General features: G+C 42.8%; 1 long non-coding RNA gene across 1 annotated transcript in view; it reads left to right on the top strand.

Moving 5' to 3' along the window:
• The first annotated feature begins 11,611 nt into the window (after positions 1–11,611).
• Positions 11,612–20,825, top strand: part of LOC109305803 — a 79,695-nt gene continuing 70,481 nt past the window's right edge. Inside the window, exons 1-2 of the long non-coding RNA XR_002099723.1 lie at positions 11,612–11,811; positions 11,991–12,107. This is a non-coding gene — a long non-coding RNA (uncharacterized LOC109305803). The remainder of the gene's footprint in view (positions 11,812–11,990; positions 12,108–20,825) is intronic.

Raw genomic sequence — 20,825 nt, 5'->3', positions numbered from 1 at the left:
TGTGGGCCTGTTGAGGGGCTAGGCGAACCCTGAAAGAATGGCCAAAAGTGTGAGAGACTTAAGGAAGAACCTGGGTGAAACTAGAGTGTGGCAGGGCATGGGAGCCTATTGGGGCCTGGATGAGCCTACAGAAGGAAAGGGGCTGAGTTAAGAAAAACCTGTTGGGAGCTCCAGGCGAGTCCAGAGAAGGGGAGTGATCTATGGAGCAGTCCAAGAGGGCGGGCCCACAGAGAAGAGAGGGCTGGCTGTTTGGGGGACTGACCCTGTGAACCTCAGCTAGTCCAAGCTGGGGTCAGGGCCCAGGGTGGGCCAAAGATTGAAATAGCCCACCATAAGAGACTGCCAGAACTGGGAGTCTGGAATCTTGACTGGCCCGGAGGTGGGGCCAGAGTCTAGGAGAAGCCAAAGGTGCCTGTGGGGGGGTCCACAGCTGAGAGGGAGAAGTCAAGCAGAAGGCAGCCCAGGATGATGATGCCTGGTGCTAGGCTGTCTGAGGAGGAAGGATCAAGGACAGGGTCCAAGAGTGAGCTAGGGGCCAGAGACAGAGGACTTAGAGGAAAGATGGAGCTAAGGCTAGGGTGTGCAGTGTCTAGCAGCCCAGGAGGGGCATAGGACAGCTAGGGGAGAGCCCAGAGAGGGACATGTAAGATCAGATAGGCCTGAAGATGAGTCCTAAGTAAGATCTGAAACTGCACCCTACTGGCGCTGGTTAGCATGGTAGGGCTGCTTGTGGTGGGGCAACCCCACTGCAGGCACACATGGGTCACTCCAGGGAAAGGCGAGGATGGGGCTCCAGAAAACCTCAGCTCCCACTGCTTGTGGGTTACCTCATAGAAGGGGAATGTTAGGGGATCACACCCCAAAAGAAAAGCACTGGCCAGGCAAAACCAGGACAGCATGGGTCCAGAGGACCCAGCAGGCTAGATGGGCCTGAGAGGGGCCTGAGCTGCATAGTGAGGCTCAGCATGAGGGGCCTGAGCTGTACAGTGAGGCCCAGTGAGAACGGCCTACGGATTAAAGTGAGGCCCAACGAGCATAGTGGACCAGAGGGATCCAGTGAGGGGCCAGGAATGGAATACAGGACTAGATGTGTCCAAGGGCCTGCATAATAAGTTCAGTGAGGGGCCTGAGGCACATAGGGAGGCCCAGCAAGCACAGTGAGACCAGAGGAGTCCAGAGGCCCAGTGAGAGGCCAGGAATGGGTCTGAGGGCCTGAAGAGTGGCTGAAAATGTGAAAAATTAAAAGGGTCTAGGGACCAAGAGAGAAGCTGACCTTCCAGACAGGGGCCAGGAGAGAGACTGAGGGTCCTGGTAGCCCGGGGACTGGTTGTGTGAGACCAAGGGGTCTGAGATCCAGAGGGGAGCCAGAGGAGAGACAGAGGGATCTGACAACCTGAGTTGGGCTGAGAGAGAAACTGAGTCTGAAGGCCTGGCGTGAGGCTGAGAGGTCAGAAGGCCTAGTGAGGGGCTGTATCAGCAACTGGTTGAACATCTGTAAGGCATGGGACATGGTATAGGGAAGATATGGACCCATGTGAAAGGCCCATAAAGCCATGACCACAAGTCAGATGGTCATTATAATAAGATCAGGGCAGCCTCCTGCACAATATATATCTATTACCATCAAGGCATGGCAGGTAAGAGCAGGGTGGCTGCCATTAGAACGAGGTATTTCAAAATGTTTTTGGGGGTACCCTATGACAATGTAAAAATGAAAAACCAGGGGAAAAAATCAGTTCATAACAAATTAAAATGGAAATGTTTCAATATTTTTGGCAAAATGAAAGAGAGAAGTTATGTTGTGGGACAAATTCCAAAGGAAGAGAAGGCTGAGAGGGGACCTGGTGACCATCTATAAACTTACCAGGGGGACCAACGGGAAATGGGAGGGACCCTGTTCTCCTGAGCACATCCCGGAGTAACAAAGAATAACGGTCATAAGTTGTTTGAGAGTAGGTTCAGGCTGGACATCAGAAGGCACTACTTCACAGTCAGGGCGGCTAGGATCTGGAACCAACTTCCAAGGGAAGTGGTGCTGGCTCCTACCTTGGGGGGTCTTTAAGAGGAGACTTGACAATTACCTAGCTGGGGTCATATGAGCCCAGGGCAGGGGGTCAGACTTGAAGATCTATTTAGGTCCCTTCCGACCCTACATCTATGAATCATTTATGCATTTACTTTTAATTAGCTTGGTTTCAAAGATTAAATTAAAATGCAGTTTTAACTTTTTAACATTTTTAAATTGCCCCATATTTTATGAGGTGAACCCCTCCTGAATTCAAACTGTTTTCAAGCAGTTTCAGTTCCTCCAAAAGTGCATCTTTTTGTAAACTTCCAGTTGCATTTGAGCATCATTTGATATGCTCATCATATGTCATGCTATGGAACAGATCCCTAGTGACAGCAAGTTACTGTCTGACAGTCACACTCACTCACTCCAGTACAAGTTTTCAATTTCATGCCCTTCAATTTTGTGTTGATTTTGCAACAAACTATATAGCCTGGTGATATTTCTAGCCACTCAACCCCTAATTCAGTAAGAAATTCTCACTTAGGCTAAGTACGAACAGTTGAAAAACCTAAGGCTGAATCTGTTTCATTTTCACAGTTTAGTCTAAAATGCATAGATTGACCCAATATGAAAGTGGCCAGACATTCACTTTTGATTCTGGAAATGCAGCCACAGCCACATGCTTGCAGTGGCCCAGGCCAGAAGCAGGGTGGGGGGAAGGGGAGTGTTAGAGCACACCTTCCTGCTCAGCTGGTGCAGACAGCTTTGGCCAAGGGTAGCCCATCCACCCTGCAAGGGGGAGTGTGTGGAGGGGAGGTGCAAAACATCCTGTGATGCTACTGAACTGCAAGCTAACTTGAATCTGGAGGGGATATGGATCTGAAGTTCAATAAACCGATTTAACCTAAATCAGTTAAGTTTGATACTACATCCATCCAGGTTTATCTTAAGCCAGTTTTGGCCACTTTGAAAGTGGTTTATGAGCACTGAACTTCTGTTGTGTTACAGATCTGAACCAGTTTCTCATCACTTGTATCAGTCTGTGTGTAAGTGTTGTCCCTAGCAGTTTCTAACCCTGCAACTGCACTAGCTTATAAATGTGACCAAATTAAATGTTGGCAGTGGTGGATTTTCCTCTTAGAAGTCAGAAAACCACAAGTTTCTTTCTAACATTGCATTGAGTGGGGGAAGATGAACATGAATAGTGAAACATTTGAGGCCTACATTTCCTTCTTTAATATAAAAGTATACAAGCCAGATGAATGGCCTCAGAGCGGCAGAAGTAAGCAGCTTCTCCTCGAACTCCCCATCTACTTGCCCTTTGCAAAATCTGAAGGAAGACATGGCACAAGAGTGTGGGTCTGGGAGAAGCCATGTTACAGTGGCATACAGTCTATTTCTTATAGATAAGTGGTGGGGGAGAGGGGCAGCAAGGAGGCAGGAAGGAAGCAATGGGGTAGGGATAGTAATAACAAACAGAGACAACTTGTCTCTTCAAGGAGCTGCAGTGCCGAGTGCATGAAGAATGTAAAGACCTGTGTAGAAGGGCTTGTTCTGACTCATGAGTGATTCAGAATTTTTAAGACTAAAATTTGTGAGTCTTCAAGTTCTGACAAGAAATTGGGAATTCACTTTCTTGTGAATTCCCTAGAGTTTTTGGGGCAATCTTCTGCTCCTAGTAGATCTTGGTAGGGGAGGTTGTGAAACAAACCTTGCATTGTTTTCTGAATGGAACTACTGCTCTTTAAAATGTAGCTGTTTTCTAATCCTCCCTTGTATGCCAGTCCAATTGTGTTTGAACCAGACCTGACTGAGGTTTGTCTGTGACTAGTTAGCAGACCAGATACCTTGCATTTGGAGGATGGATCCTTCCATTTGGTGGAAGCAGCAGAATATGCCTAACACTGAGACTATACCCAGGGGCCCAATAGGCACTGCTGCACTAGATGCATGTTGTGTGTCTGGCAGACCTCAGGAGATTAAAGTGCTTCTAAATTGAAAGGAGAATGAAAACTGAGAGCCTGGTGTCACTTGAAAAAAGAAACCCTTTGTTTATGTACAACTGGTCACTTGCAAGGCAGATGGAGAGACTGTGGGCCTCCCTATATTGTTGTGTCAAACCTCAAACTACAGATTTGACTTTGAGGCATCTCCTGAGAGAAATTAAATTGATACCCATGGCAGAATGACTTGGGGATCTCAGCAGCCTGTGGGATTCCACACTCTGGATGATGATGGGCCATGGTGAAATATGCTGCCAGTGTCAGATGCTCACGGTGCTTTTCAAAAATAAAAATGGGCTTGCATGTAGAAAGAAGTAACTTCTAGGAGTTAAATCATTTGCTTGTGGGCAGTTTTACATATGCATATAATTAATCTATTGAGGACTCATTTTCTTAATTTATCATCTGGATTACATTCTTAAAGCAAAAATATACAAATATTGACCCCAAGTTGCTAGTTTCAAATTTGGACTTCTCTGTTTATCAAAAAATCAATAACTTGTCAGATTGTTCACTGTTCCCCTAGGGTCAAATCCCAGAGTATTCAAACAAATATTACTCTTCAAGACACATTTGCTTGAAATCATGTTCCAAATAATCACTCCAAAGGAAGGATTCATGTCTTTCAGTTCTACTATGGGAAACAAATACTTCAGCCTCACTAGGCTTTACACCAGGGATGGGCAAAATGTGGCCCATGGGCCGCATCCAGCCCACAGCAGGTCCCTCAGTCCTGCCTGGCACCAGCACCACCTGCCCGTGGCATGTCCTACTGCCCCCTGCTCCTTCTGGCTGCTGCCACCACTGGCCCCAATGCTGCAGTACCAGCAGGGACCCGCTCTGCACAGCCCTGACCCCATGCACCCCACACCTGCTCGAGGCTCGCCTGCCCAGATCAGTAGCAGCAGTGAGGGATAAAACCTGTTGCTCAGCATGGGGGTGAGGGAGGAGTAGCCCCTCCCCCTCCAGCTGCCAGCAGTTCCCTGCTGCAACTCTGGAGCCTGCACAGGGCTGTCCTGCATCTCTGCTGCCATCACCACCACTTCTAGGCTGCCCTGCGAGAAAGCGGTGGCAGCGCAGAGCAGACAGCACAGCCCAGTGTGGGCTCCAGGCAGCTTCCTGAACAGCAAGGGCCACTTCCTCCCTGCACTGAGCTGCCTCCATACACAATCACTCACCCTCACAAACACCGCACTTCCCCACCCCCCTACACACTTCTGCACATCTCTGGGGGTGCCCTGCTCACTGCTATGTGCACATACCCTACCACACATGCACCCAAACCCCCCATGCATACTCTACACCCAAGCCCCCACACACACCCCCAGCCACCCTTCCCCTCCCAGAAACCCCATACCCACCTGCACACACACCCACACATCCCCACAAACACCCCCCCCACAAGCCCCCCACATCCGCACGCATACCCCACTCCCTCCTCCATACCCCACATGCATACACATCTACACCCTCCCACATCCCCCCACAAACACTATATCCACCCCAACACTTCTCTACAATATACAAGAGTAAGACCTCATTTTGAGCTATTATGCCACCACCTCTATATACACCACACAAATGCACACAAATCAGGAAAAAAATATATTTTAAATAAAAAAATATGTTATTATCACTGATTTTTAGTATTTGATTATTGCTTTTTAGTATATCACTTGGGGTTTTTTCTAGTTCCAAGATTGCAAGCCTCTTCCCAAAAGGAGTACTTCTGGGGGCAACAGGAGGGACTTCCAGGGGTAAAGGTTAGGGGGCAGGACTTCCAGTCCCAAGATGGCGACCAGGGGGCAGGGCACCTGTCAAGGGGTGGGGCTACCCTTTCAGACCTTGACAGCTTGCCAAAACTTGTTAAGGGGCCCTCCACTTGAAATATTTTCCTGCCCTGTTTTAGACCTATGCTTAGTACGCTGGTCATCAGATTAAACTAAAGAGCTAAATACAGATAGTCAAAAAGCCCAAGGCTGAGTCAATTCAATCTGTGTAGGTTTATCTAAGATGCATAGATTGAACTGATACAAACAGACATTCACTTTTGATTCCAGAAATGCAGCCACATGCTTGCAGTGGCCCAGGCCAGAAGCTGGAGGGGAGGAGGGTGCTAGAGCATGCCTCCCTGCTTTGCTAGCCTGCCCACCCTGAGAGTGGGGATGTGCAGGGGAGGTGCAAAACATCCTGGAATGCTGGCGGACTATGAGCTAGCTTGATTTTGGTGGGGATCTGGGACACAAGTTCAGTAAACTGATTTAACCTAAATCAGTTAAGTCTGATACTGTATCCATCCAGATTTATCTTAAACTGGCTTCAGACATTTTGAAAGTGGTTTCTAGGCACTAAACTTCTGTTGTGTTACAGATTAGAACCCGTTTCCAATCACTAATTTCTGCCCCTAGTCAAGATGATGTTAGTTTGTCCCATGATGTGGTTCTTTTCTAGTTTGATGTAAATCCCTTAAGACGAAATGTTGTATTTAGATACTTTTGTGCAGGCAGGGACTGTAGTCGTATGAAACATGTCAGCCTCTTCCTTTCCTTTGTACAGGACAAATAAATAATTACATGTATTAAATGCAGGGCTAATAACACCACAGTGCAAACAGGCCTGATTTTAAAAAGATGTTTGATGAGAAGGGGACATGGTGGGGGGTTACAAAATATAAATGGTAGAGAGAAAGTAAGTAGGGATTTACTGTTTCTCGGTATTTAAACTTGGCGCCATAAATGAAACTATTAAGCAGTAGATTTAAAACTAACAAAAGGAAGTTATTTTTTTCACACACAGTATAATTAGCTTGTGAAGCTCATTGCTATAAGATATAGAGGCTGATCATTTAACAGAGTTCAACAGGGGATTGGACAAATTCAGGGTGGAAAGTCCCATCAGTGCATATTGAACATAGTTGGTAGGAGTGCAGCCTCTGACTATAAGATTCTTAAGTCTCTGAAAGCTGGAAGCTGCAGTAGAAGAGGAGCAGGGGGTTGAAATTTCTGGACATGCCCTGTTTACTCTCTCACTGGGCATCCACACAGCCACTGTGTGGAATGTGATACTGGGCTAGATAGCCCTACAGTCGGACTCAGTAAATATTGGTTCTTATGTACATTCATTATTGCCTCTAATATCTGTTGTGGCTATAAGCTAGTGCAATTGCAGTGTTTAGAAACTGCTAGGGACAACACTTCCTTAGTCTGTATATGAAAGGCCTGAGGATATAGGTGTTAATCCTTCTACTTAAGTTTAGACTAGCACTGAGCAACACCATTCAATTAGGAGTTCTCACCCTGTATTCCATCAGCCCTTTCTCTAAAGTTTGGGGTATGTAGGTGTTAGCAAAGTATTTTAATATGTTCCTTTTATAGTGAGTTATTAACTAAGCAGAAGCTACAGAAGCAGGATTCGTGTTGAAATGCTTAGGTTTTTTATTGCATCATCTGCAGTAGTTATGAGATGACAAAATCAGTCCAACTGTTGCTTCTCACATAACATAGTTATGCGATGGCCAGCATGACCAAAGTGAAGGTATTAACATACTTTGCATTCATAGTGCCTTGGCACTTTGTCCCATAATGCAATGTCCAGAGCCCAGCTGACCATTACAACATTTGCTATGGCTGTCTGGGTATCCATTACAATGTTTAGAGTTCAGCCTTATATCACTTTGATTACTAGAATGGGGAAAATAAAAAATAGTGACTTAAGTCTGGAATCGTTGCTGCATTTTCTAATATTGATTTACTAGAGCTCCTGGAGGAAGATTCTATTTCTTAGTGTCATAAACACAGGGATAGAAGAGCCAGGCAGCATGAACAATAGATTTTCCTTTCTTTAACAGTGACGTGGCCCAGACAGTGTCCACCAGCAGTTTATATTCACTAATCGTATCATGTTACTAAAACATATGTCTGTCTGTCTGTCTTATTATGAAAAGAGATTTTATACTCAAAACTTCTTTAAAAGAATACACACTGCCGCATAGAACTGAGGTAAATGAATGTTACAAATAATTTAGTAAATAGGTTTTGCCTCACTTATGTGCCTGAAATGTCTCAGAAGCAACTGCAACTTCCTTAGCTTCCTGCCAAAATAGCCATTTGAAAAATCTCTGGTTTGTATCTTACACATCCAAAATTTGACAGGGTTGCAATTGTGTCTGACCAGGTAAGTGACATATTCTCTGAGTAGCTAGGCTGGGCTCTGACATAAAACTTTCCGGTGTGAATGGTCTTAGAAAGTAAGTTTGGAATTTAATTGTCATGGGTGTTCAAGTGTGAAAGTACCAATTTTCACTTTCCAGTGGACACTCATGCGCTACCCCACAATTGCACAAGTTCTCATTGCAAGTGAGCAAAGAAAGGATGAAATATTAGCAAGATTAAAAATAAATTTGTTTAAAAAATAAATTAGAACAAATATGTATGGAAATACTTTGCATTATTCATCTAGATTTATTATTGAATTGATTTAGGTGCTAAATTTTGGTCTAATTATTGCCCCCCCCCCACACTCCCCCCTTTATTTTGATTGGTGGCCGTTCCCTTAATTTAAAATCTCAAAAAGCCAGTTTGAGCTCCCTCTGCTGGTTCTGACATGACTATGACCTACCTGATACAGCTCTCAGCAAAGAGTTTTGTTCCAACATTAACACTCAAGGAAAAGCAAGGAAGCAGAGTTCAGCAGAAAATTTTCCATTTTCCAGAACTTTCAGAGATTTCAAAAATGCTTCTGATCTGCACTGGGCTGAAACAAATGCACTGGACATTCAAAAAATACCTGCCCTTCCCATCTTCCCTTCTCTTCCCCACCCCCCACACTGCTTCCCCCCTTCCCCACCCCACCCCCCCAAAAAAGAGAGCTATGATATGGGGGAACCTAGGTTTAAATTCCTGCCTTGCCATTCTCTTACATATCCGTGAGTGTCCTAATCTCCCAGTTCATTGCTTGCCTGGTAAGGAGCTCTCTCAATCCCTCCTTGAGTAGGTGTTCTGCTTTATGGGCACATCTACAAATGCAATTAATACAAAGCAATAAACCCCAACATATATAGCACTGGTGTTTATTGCTGCCAGGTACCACATCTTCATGTGCACCTAGGTCAGAGCTTCCCCAGCTGGTATGGAGGCCAGAGGGTCAGCCTGCCAGCCTGAGACAGCTTCAGCCTGGCTCAGCATGCTGCAGAAGGGCTGGCTTGTGGCCCAAGGGTGCTTCAGTGTGGGCCTAGCTAGCAGACAGCCCCTGCACTGAAGCACCCCCATGACTTAGCCAGCCCCATGAGCATCTACACATGCATTGCTGTGGAGTAAAAAACTCTGATGTGGGATAGTACTTGCATTTACAAATAGTAAACTACAGTGGAGTTAATTAGTGTACTCCATCCTAATAGTACTGCACTTGTAGATGCTATGACATTTACTATGGAGTTAATTAGGCAATTCCACTGTAAATATCTCCTGTAGATGCACCCTATTTATGTAAGTTAATATTCAGTAGTGGAGGAGAGACTTGAGATTGAGTAGCCTACGTCCCAAGTGAATGACCTAACCAGTTGACTCGAGTCAATTTTTTTCTCACATTTGATTTAGCTTTGATCAATGAGTATTTAATTATTTATATAAAGTGAAGAGGTCCAGTTGGAGAGATTGCAAGTCACCAGGTTAAAGTTCCAGGTCAGATTCAGGGAGAACTAGGATTTGCGCCCCTTTCTCGCACATTATGGGTGAAACCCATGCTGTTCATTATTCAGGGTTATAGATCAGACCTGAGCAGAAATTTCAACTTGGAACTTTCTGGACCAAAGTTTCACTGAAACTGGTACATCCCTGTGAAAAGTTTCGGTTTTGAAATCGCTTTTTTTCTGATAAAAACTTAAGAGGAAGCAAGCCAATGGCACCAAGTAAATATTATGGTAGCAGTGTTAGAAACATGGGGGAAGAAGTCAGTGTTAGCCAAATGAGAGAGACAAAAGTCAGTGAGGAAAGGATTTTTTTATTTTCAAATTTACAGCAAAAACTGAGATTTAAAAAACCAGTATGGATTTGCCTTTATTAAAAAGAATGATTTTTGGGATTCAGTCCCTGATTCATGTCCATTGACATTTGCACCTGTCTAGAGCCTCATGAAAGTAACTGAGGTTTTGGTAGTTCTAGAGTCTAACTACATCAGTCTGATTGTTATATTGGGGGACTTGAGGGCATGGGACAAAAATTAGTTACCATGAGATAAAGGAGAGAGAGCAAGGATTTATAGTGTGCTAAGCATTTCATAGTAATGGTCTACAGTGAAAGACGGGTAAACTACCACAGGTCTGGCTTTCATTTCCCCCAGGGTAAGAGTGTACACATGGAAAATTATGAAGGAGTTGCATGACATGCAGTGAGACCTTTCCCTCTTTTCCTTCCTTGGGGTACCTGGGCAAAAGAACTATTCCTTCCTATGTATTTGTGCCATACCCAACCCAATGGAGCTCTGGCCCTGTTTTGGACTCTAAGAACAACTGCAGTCAAATACAAGGTTATCACTGTCAATGAGTATTGCTTGTTACTGCTATTCTTTTGATTGTATTAATCATGCAGAGGGTACAGGAAAATGGTCTTTTTGCTATACTAAATGCATGAGTATATTTCTTCTTTGGCAAATGTTTGATGTTTGGAGGAAAAAACAAACAAAAACCCCTGTTATAGGCTGAGCTCCAACCTTGTGTACAGGTGTGAGGTATCCTACTGATTTGCATTGAAGTGCAAAAATGATAGCTGTCCAGTATTCAGAAGAGGGCAGAAAGGAGACAATAGCTGCCATAACAGTCACTGCTTTGTTCTATAATAAGTGGCTTTGTAGTTTTCCAACCAGAGCCAGAATAACATGGGCTGGCCTGTTCTGCTAGAAAGCTTTATTGTTTCCTTTCATTTCCTGGAAGGAAAGAAATGCGAAGTATTGAGTTCTTAGCTCTTTTGCTTCATGGCAATCTAAAAATGCTGAGGCAAGTTTCAGTAGAGGTAGAACCCCTTCTGAAGGCAATGGGAACTGCGCCTGAGAAAGGACTACAGAATTTCACCCTGTAGAAATAAGTTACAACCTAAACACCCTTTGTTGAGAGCATATGTTAAGTAGTTTCCTTAGCTTTCCTTGTTAGAGGGTACAGCTATAAATTTTTTTCATCTTAATCATTGCACTAGAGTTCCTAGCTAGTGGGCTTTCTTATAGCTGATTTCAAATGTTTTTAAATGGTGACTTTTATACATCCTGCTTTAGCATTAGCCTAATACTAGGGTTTGAATTACTGCTGAATAAGCAGCAATGAAATCTCTATCAAAATAATCAGTAGTTCCAAAACCACAAACAACAAAACAAGCAGAGTTGTACTAAATCAGCAAGACCATTGGTAGGATGAAGGGGCTGTAAGTCATTTTTTACCTTCTGTCTGTCTGTCTGTCTGTCTGTCTTCCTCTCTCTCTCTCTCTCTCTCTCCAAACTCTACTGTTTCTTTGCTCAGTTTGAGGGAGGGCAGGTGGAGTGGGTAGGACATTGCTTAGAAAGTTTTTTTTTTTCTTTTTAAAAAGTCGACATCACTGAAGTCATGTGACTGGTAAGGGCCAATTGAGACAGGTTGTGGAAAGGGGAACAGTTAAATTTGTAATTTTGGTTGTGTGAAACACTTCTTTGGGCCTCATAAACAACCACAGAACCACAAGCTGGGTACAGAGGCAGTCACACAAGAGCGGGTCCGGGATATTGGTCAGCAGACAGGGCGAATCGTTTTGACTGCAAACCACAGAGTTTCATAGAGTGGTAAGCATCATCAAACCACAACTGATCCGCTATTTTTTTTAAACAATTTAAGAGTTTGCTTTAGAAAAAGAACCTTATAATCTGGCTTATGTTACTTCAGAGGCACTAAGATAAAATAGAGAGTGATGGCTGGGAGGAGGGTTGTAACAGTGACCATTCTTAATTTTTCACTTCCCAAGGTGAAAGAAATTATATATTCCCCCACTTTAAAGAGAGAGTAAGTTTTAAAGAGGAAACTATGGCTTCAAACAGCATATTTGAGTCATTTCCTTCTTACCAACAGTGCTTCATAAGAGGTAAGTGCTATTCAGCTTTTAAAATATAATTTGAACTGTCCCATGTTTAAGAAAATATAACTTTGTTGCACATTTTGGGAGAATTTTACAGTGCATAGGTTTCTTCTCACTTCTCTTTTCTTTGAGGAATTTTCTCTGTGTTAGGTTACTGGATTACTAGCTCATCTTGTCAGTTCTTTAGAGGTACTATGATAAAAACTCTTTTAAACCATTCAAAGAGTTATTGCATGCTTATGAATTTTCTCCATAGACAATACAACCACCGGAGCACAAACCTTTTTTTGGATCACTGTGGCAGCATCATTGCTTTTGAGCTAAAGCCATTAAAAATAGCAGCAGGCTGTGTGTATGCTTTAGCCTGTAATACTGAATGAGAAGCAAGCTCATGTGTATAGCCAGCAGAGCGTGATGCTGGCTCACTTCTGCTGCAGTCACGGTGGCAAAAGGAAGAAGTATGCTCACTGAGAAGTAAGAAAGTTCAGAAACTTGCTTAAAGTTAATTGTAACTCACGTGACCCAGGAAAAGCTGTGGATAAGCTTAGTGCTGCTTTCCATGCCTTGTTCCCTGATACTTGTAAATTATCGGCTGTAACCATACTTGGGGGGAAAAACAGCCGGTCCTCTAAGAGTAGAAGGAATTGAGCAGCAACATCCAGAAGTCTGTCTTGTTTGAACAGGGACAGAATTTTTGCAATCCTGCTCTGATATTCTCACAGCCCTCCGTGGAGAAGATGATTTAGTCATCAGTTATTCAGATTAGTAAGCAAGTGGGCTAGCATGAGAAACTTCTCTGTGTTCTTTCAACTTGCCCCCTAAATAGCCTGTGATACATCTGAACTCTTTCCCTGAAACATAGACCTGCTGATCATCCAAGCCATCTGTATAGGGACATGCATATTCAGTCTACAGTGAGTGCAAAACTGCACAGATCGCTCACCGACTTGGCTGCGGTGCTGTGAGTTGCGTGTTATAACTCTTTATAGTTGCAGACTGGTTCCTGGCCTTGATCGTGTCAGTGTGAGTCATTAGTTATTCATATTAATAAGCGTGTTGTGGAATGTGGATGGCTTGTCTCAGCTGCTGTGTCACAACAAGCTACGTTACAAGCACCACACTGATTGGATCCAGTTTGATTCGAAAGCAGGGTAAATAAATACACAACAGGTGAATGTTAAAAGTTTTAAGTGGGATTTTACTGAATCAGAGAGCTGACTGCTGCCCAGTTTGAGTCAGTCATCCTCACAAGCACCTCTTAGCCTGGGTGGCAGAGATCCTGAAGCTCTAGCAACAAGCTGCTGCTTCCCTAGCTCCCTAGCGTATCTCTTGGGCTGCTGGCAAGCAAGGGAAGCAATATTGGTAGACCAACAAGAGGATTTTCCTGCATTTGATTATCCCTAAAAAAAAAAAACACAAAAAACCCATCATCTATATTTATTTGCCATTTTATCTGCAGAGCAGGAAGACTTACTGAGGAAATGATGTTCATTCAGTGAGATAATAGAGTGAACTCTGTGGAGCAGTGTTTAAAGTAAGGACTAGTATACAGCAGCCTCTAACTGAGCTTCAGGGGGAATATGAACTGGGTTGAGGCACCGTATTTGAGTAGGCTCAGGGAGCTGATAAGAACACAATGACAACATTTTTTCAGTTTGTTCAAACTGAGGTTGCATCAAAGCCAATGAAATTATGTTCATTTACAGCAGCACAGAATTTAGCATTTGCTAAATTGTTACCATGACAAGTGTGTGCCCATTTGTGGTGGTGATGATGATGATGAATTACTCATTTTGTCCCAGCACCTGAGATTTCCCATGGAGAGACCAGTACCCTTTGTATTGGCCATCATCTAAACTCCTGAAGTCAGATTTTAATCTCCTAGAGTAAGTGGAATCAAAATCTGTTCTGTTGACTATAATATTAAAAAAAAAAAAAAAAAAACTGGAGCAGGGGCATGTTAGTTGAGGCAAAAAGCAAATGTCCAGCATTCCCAAAAATTATTTTTCTTCCCCCTCTACTTAAATGAACTAAAATTTCAAAATATTCAACCTAACAAAAGTAACATTTAGACTTTGGGGCAAGAAAAATAATCGTTCCCTTAGACAAATTGTTCTTGCCCATATTTCTCAATAGTGTTTACATAGACTGGTCATTAGAAATGTCCAAAGTGGTCTCGTTTTTTCTCCCACCCCCCGCCAAAATTTATTGCACATTCTCTACCTCATAATTTCAGTTGAGAGAGAAAGGGAAAAAATAACAAGTCGTTTTCTGCCGTGGATTTTACTTTATCAGTCCATGCAGTTCTCAGAGAAGGAAATCCATAACTCTTTTTTAGAGTGATACTATTTGAAATTTGGGAAAAAGAGGGGAGTGGGGAAGCAAAACAATTGTTCTACCCATGGTGAACAGTGACAGACTTAGAAAGCCTGACATATTAATTGAATGTGGTACACCACAAAGGATATGGTCCTTTTTCTATCGCACCACACCAGGTCCTCCCTTATGCCACTAGGTAAAGAAATGAAGATTGTATTGAATCTGATGGCACATCGTGTATGCTAAATACGCTAACATGTTTACCAACTCTGTTTCCAAAGATAGCCTTAAAGAAACTGGTGCTCTTTCAATATACATTCAGGATTGGTGACAAGAGTACAAGGGAAAAGCAATTCTAAATTGCTGTTTGCTAGCTCCAGTTTAGCAAACCATCAGCCCATTCCTCTATCAGATGCAGGATTATGTCACCAAAGCTCTAAGGTTGTACTTAATTTTTTATCTCTTAAATGGTATAATCCCCTACCGTTTAAAAGGGCTTTAGTGCAACTCCAGACATCCTATGCAGGTTCAAGGGTTTCAATCAGGTCACATCAGTGATATCTGTAGGTGGAGAAATCATGAAAACAACAGAATTATTTTTGTGTATGCAAAAAACAAACTTGAGCTTTACCGGATATTTCCTTGCATTCTTATAACTTTGTTTTTTAAAAGTACATTTAACTGTTCCTTAGTGCTGCCTATCAATTGAGTCTGTTTCTTGTAATTCTGGTTTTGACATCTTTTTGTAGTAGTTTGTAGGGAGATGTGTGCAGCGCTGTGCGGTTTTTTTACTTAGTAGAGTATCTTCCCTCACTTTTCCTTTGCTCTAAGGTCAGATAAGTGAATTTTTTTTTTTTACTTTTTTTTTTTTTTTTTTTTTTTAACAGAACCAGGTTGCTTTTGGTTTTGTCTTTGTTGGGTTTTTAACATAAGGCACTTTAAGTTTGTATATAGATGGGATTTTTGTCTTTTTTTGTAAATATAAACTTTAGTGATTAATTTCTTCCCCGTTGAAAAATACCTGATATCTGCTGTCTTTATCGTGTATTGTATATATTGCAGGAGTGCAATATTTGCCCAACTTGCCTCCCTTTTTGTGTTAAGTACTGTCTGGAAATAGAGCACAAACAATCTCTTGCTACAAAAAGCTTGTGGTGTAATCCTGCAAACACCTACCCCTGTGGTTATCTTTACTAATTGAAATCAGTGGCTCAGACTTGTCTCACGATTGTGGGTGCCAGGGACTCTCTAATCTGAAATGTTGTGTTATCCAAGTTTAGATTATGCATATTTCCTTCATATGAATCACTCAGTAGCTTCCCTGGTTTTAGAGTATGACATTTCCTTTTGTCTGAACATTTATTGCCAAAAAAGTGTGGCTAAATACCAGTATAATAGGCACCCAATATAAAGGCATATAATTTGAATGCCCTTCTTAAGATTTGCTCTGTGAAGATATAGGTTGTATGCTATATGTGGTATGAATTGATTTTAGTGATGTCAATAAACATACTTACTGATGGAAGTCAAGGTTACTATTCTAAATAATAAATATCAACCTCAGTAGTTGGTGTTTCCAGAATCAAATATTTACTTCAAATATATTTTTCTGTACAGTGTGCTAATGTGCACTTTGTATGCATGTCCATGAAGCTCATTTCTGATACAAGACATCCAAGCCTGTAGTAAAAATTCTCTTTTAGGTTAAGACATGCGATACAATTAATGCCCCCCCTCCCCCCCCCCCCCCCATTTTGAAGAATAGATGTCCAACCCACAAAGCAAGCTATGAACTTCTATGTCAGCTAATATTTGGGGTTCCTTGAGTCTTAAGATACGTTTCCCATACCACACTCTGGTCCCCTCCCAAACACTGCTCACTGCAAAGCTCATCTCTAGGGTTGTTGATCCTTACAGATTTTTTGGCAGAGAAAGAAGAAAATTTAAGATAGAGTTGCATCAGTCCATCAGAATCTACTGCATTATTAAGAGTAATTGTATACTATAAATATTACAAATAACTTTTTAAAGGACTTTTTTTGAGACCACATGCATAATAATTGCTTTGAATGTCTATTGGGAAAATTCTGTTTACCCACTTACTTATCAAAAAGATGCCTGGAGTGGGTAAGTAAAATAGTCTGTATTTTCAAAGCATAATAACTGACACAAACACTTAATTAGAAGAGGTAGAATTTTTCCTTCATGCAGACTATGTGAACTAAAGAGTTAAGTAATGTCAGTACTATAGAATATTAACTGTATCTTGTGAAAAGGAAATTGAGCTAAAAAAATCTCATAAAAATCTTGGCATACTAAAAGAAAAGGCTTACACAATGTCTGATTTATACAGTCTTACTTCTGTTTTCAAAGCACTTTTTTCATTTAAAAGTCTTGAATGGCACTGGGAAACCAGAATATTAGCGATCCCTGTGTAGAAGAAGTAGAGTAGAAAAGATTAGTATTGTACTTCAGTAAGACAGAGATTGTATACGGGGCTCTGCTGGCTGTCATGTGGCCCTCAATGGATTGGCAAAACTCAGTAAGTGGCCCTCCACCCAAAATAATTGCCTGCCCCTGGTCTTATATATATTGTCAATATATGCAACATTAATACAAATGAACTGCCTAAATTTTTGACAGGTTCAGAACTTAAAGGAGCATGATAAAGTTTCACTTCTAATGTTTGGCTTTATATCGGTTTGATGTAACCTAACTTTGGTCCTATCCAAGCATAAGAGCAACATGTTTGTTTTTAAATGACATTTGTAGCCCTGTGATAGCAATTTTGTTGATAAAATGTGACTAATTATGAAACAGCATTTCATTTCGATTTGAAACTGCTGTTCCATTTCATTTCATCAAAACAGTGACGCCATTTCAAAGTTTTGCCCATACGCTATAATGGGGAAGCTCAAAACAGCCTCTCTCATCTGGCAGGCAGATGGGGCCCCACAACCCCAGAAGGGCTGTGGGGGCTGTGGCAGTCTTCCTGGGGCTGCGGGGCCCCAATCTGCCTGCCAGATGAGGGAGGGAAGGTGGGTGCTTTAGCCTGGGACCAGGTAGCTGGGGAAGGGAACTGAGCCTGATCACTCAGTTCCCCTACCCATCGCTATGATCAATTGGGCTGGGAAAGGGAATTCAGCCTGGCTGAGCTGAGTTCCCATCCCCAGTGCTAGCTCAGCCGGGCTGAGTTTCTTCCCCTAATCTGTGATCGGCTTCCCGCAGCCCAGCCATGGAAGGTGGGGAGAGCTAGGGCTGCACTTCCAGCTGAACCACATGGGGCTGTAGACCCACTGGGAGCACAGCCCTGGTTCTCTCCTGTCTCCTATCACCTGGCTGCTGGCTGCTTTGAAACTTGAAATGTTTCAGAACTTTCAAAACGTTTCAACTAGCCTTGTTTTGTTTCAAGGCTGTTCAAAGCCCTTCATTTTGATTCAATTTCACTGTTTCGAGCTTGAAATGAGTCAGAACAGTGTCAAACTCATCCTCTTTGAAACCTCCATTCAGGTAGTTGAAGCCTGCTACCTAATTATCAAATCCCCACTCAGTCTTCTCTTCTCAAGACTAAATAAGCCTAGTTCCCTCAGCCTCCTCCCATAAGTCGAGTGCCCTAACCCACTAACCATTTTCATTGCCTCTGCTGGACTCTCTTCAACTTGTCCACATACTTTCTATAGTGGGGGACTCAAAACTGGACACAGTACTCCAGATGTGGCCTCACCAGTGCAGAGTAGAGGGGAGTAATTACTTCCCTTGTTCTGCTGGCAGTATTCCTACTAATGCACCTGTTAGTCTTCTTGGCAACAAGGGCACACTGACTCATATCCAGCTTATTGTCCTATCATGCCCCCACAATATCTCTAGTGGGCTGTCCTGTGCCCTTGCATTGAATGTACAGAGGCTGAGGAAGGGACTGATCTTTCCCATGCAGGGAAATAATTCACTTTAAATTTAAAAAGAACTTTAGCTAGTCATGCTAGTCTGAAGTCAGGCAGAAGACAAGGCAGGCTGGCATCTTTACAGAAGTCTTTCAAAGAACATTCTTTGAAAGAGTTAGTTAGTCTCTGCATTGCCACCCTGACCTGCATTCTGCTTTAAATTGAAGGATATGGAATTTCATGCTTCTGCTGAGGGAATAGAAATCCTTTCCCTATGAAACTCTTGAAGCAACTTGAAAAAGAATCATCATGTAACTTGAATGTACCTTTCAATATCTTTTTCACGTCACATTTTCTCAGTTTGTAGTAATAGAAGTTTTCCCCCTCCCAGTTGGCACACCTAGAGTTTTTGGACTCTGATTGTGAAGCTGAGAAACTCTTAGCTCTGGGATTTTTTTTGGAAAGTTATAATGTTCTGTAGCTGAAAATGATAAATTGAACTAGAATAGGACCTGGTTTGTTGGTCAATGTGTGTCTTGGCTTAGAAATATTAAGGTCAGAATAAAGACCTGTATGCTTGGTAAATAAAAAGCTTTGACTCCAAGTAGAGGAGATCTGTTTTGGATTAAAAAGCTCCACATATTACTAATTGGGGTCATCTACACAAGATGCTGACTGCACAGTAGCCAAAAAATACTGCACAGTAGCACGTCACAGCCTTGACAGTGCTAAGATGCTACTGTGCAGTAGCATCACCTAAAAGACATTCGCTGGTTACTGCACATTTATTATTTGCTAATCCAAGTACTAAATAAATGTGCAGTGACAACTGTGCAGTAGAGTTTCATGTAGACACCCCCTGAAAACTACACTTCAAATCTGAGTCCCTATCCCTCGGGCTGGCTTTGCAAGTACCAAAGCAAAAGTTTCAGTGTAAATTAACCTTCTGGAACTATGAATATGCCAATTATAAGCATCTTAATGCTAACAGACTATTCTCAAGACTTCTGTAGTGCAAATATAGGTTAATGGTTACTCAATAACTCCTTGCTGCAAGTGCAGGCAGCCTTCAGATTTTGTGTCTGTGCATTGCACTTTGCCATCTAGTAGTTTATCCAGAATAAACTTGTTTGTGTGGGGTTATTTTTAATTACTTCCCCCTAACATGCACATATACCTCTTGGTTCTTTCTCTTCATAAAGCAAAATGAGAGAGATTGCCCATTACACAAACCAGATCTTAACTAGCTATAAATCCAGTTGTGTCAAAGTAGCTCCAGGAAAATAGGGCTAGAAGTGACTTCTGAAGTGATCTAGTTCAGCCCCCTGCTCAAGGCAGAATCACCCCTCACTAAACTATCCCAGTCAAGTGTCTGTGTGTCTAGCTACTTCTTCTACAGTGCATAATTAGGTTCTACAACTGAGTGCGACAAGATACCACTCAGCCTAAATGTTTAGCAGGATTTGTAAAAAGACCAGATACTGATATGGATAACAAACTTATAACAGCACTACTTAGAAGAACATGAGGGCTTAGACCATCCCAGTGTTTCAGAGTATAAGCCAACCTCTAAGAACTAGGCTTGAGCAAGTTAATTCCTTACTGCCTCTTGTAAAATTTACTGAATTTTCCTTCTGAAGCATTTGCTGCTGGCTGCTATCAGAGACAGATAATGAACCAGATGGTCCCCAGTTCTGTGAGAATCCACAAGCAAACTAATACCCTCTCCTCTGCCTCCTCTGAGGGGTATGTGTAGAAATATCAGTTTTTCCATAAGTTTCATGGAGTAACATTTTTCAGAAAAGACTTTGAGAACCCTTGATGAAAAGTGCCATTTAAGTGTTAGGAGGAGGAGCCATAAAGGCCTGAAGTAACTTGTTAGACTCTATGGCTAAGTACAGACATTTGAAAGCTAGAACAGATTCAATCTAAGTTTTACAGTTTTCTGTAAATGGCATGGGTTAGACTGGTAGTGAACAGAATGTGTGTTCTCCCTTCCATGCATGGGGAGGACATGCAGGCTGCCTGCACTGACTGAGGCCAGCAGGTACAGGATGCTCCTACACGCCTCCCAGTGATTGGCTGCCAGGCACAAGCAAGCGTGCTCCTCTCCTATCCTCTTGCTGCATCATCTGTCATAGGCATCTGTCAGCTGCAGGTAGGCAGTGCATTGAGGTAGGCAGTGCAGGGGGGGCATCTGTGTCCCTGCATGAACCTAATCATGAAACACCCCATGACGTACACACAGATCTGACACTGACCCCAGGAGAAGCTCCCATGAGCAGGCACAGCACCATGGAGCCCAACTGGGCTGCCAGGCACAGATGAGCATTTCCACACCCTGCCCCAGCTGCCTGCATGCAGCTGACAGATGCCTGTGGCTGACAGATGATGTGACAGGGGGAAAGGAGGAATTCTTGCCCATGCCTAGCAGCCCAGTCAGGCTCCATGATGCTGTGTCAGCTCATGGGGTTTCTCCAGGCCTCAGTGTCAGGTCTGTTGGTACATCATGGGGTGCTTTATG

Source organism: Crocodylus porosus, unplaced genomic scaffold (genome assembly GCF_001723895.1).
Source record: "Crocodylus porosus isolate Cpor-Errol unplaced genomic scaffold, CroPor_comp1, whole genome shotgun sequence".
Classification (NCBI taxonomy): Eukaryota; Metazoa; Chordata; order Crocodylia; family Crocodylidae; genus Crocodylus; species Crocodylus porosus.
Note: the sequence above shows the minus strand (reverse complement) of the source record. Positions and strands in the feature narration are given on the sequence as shown.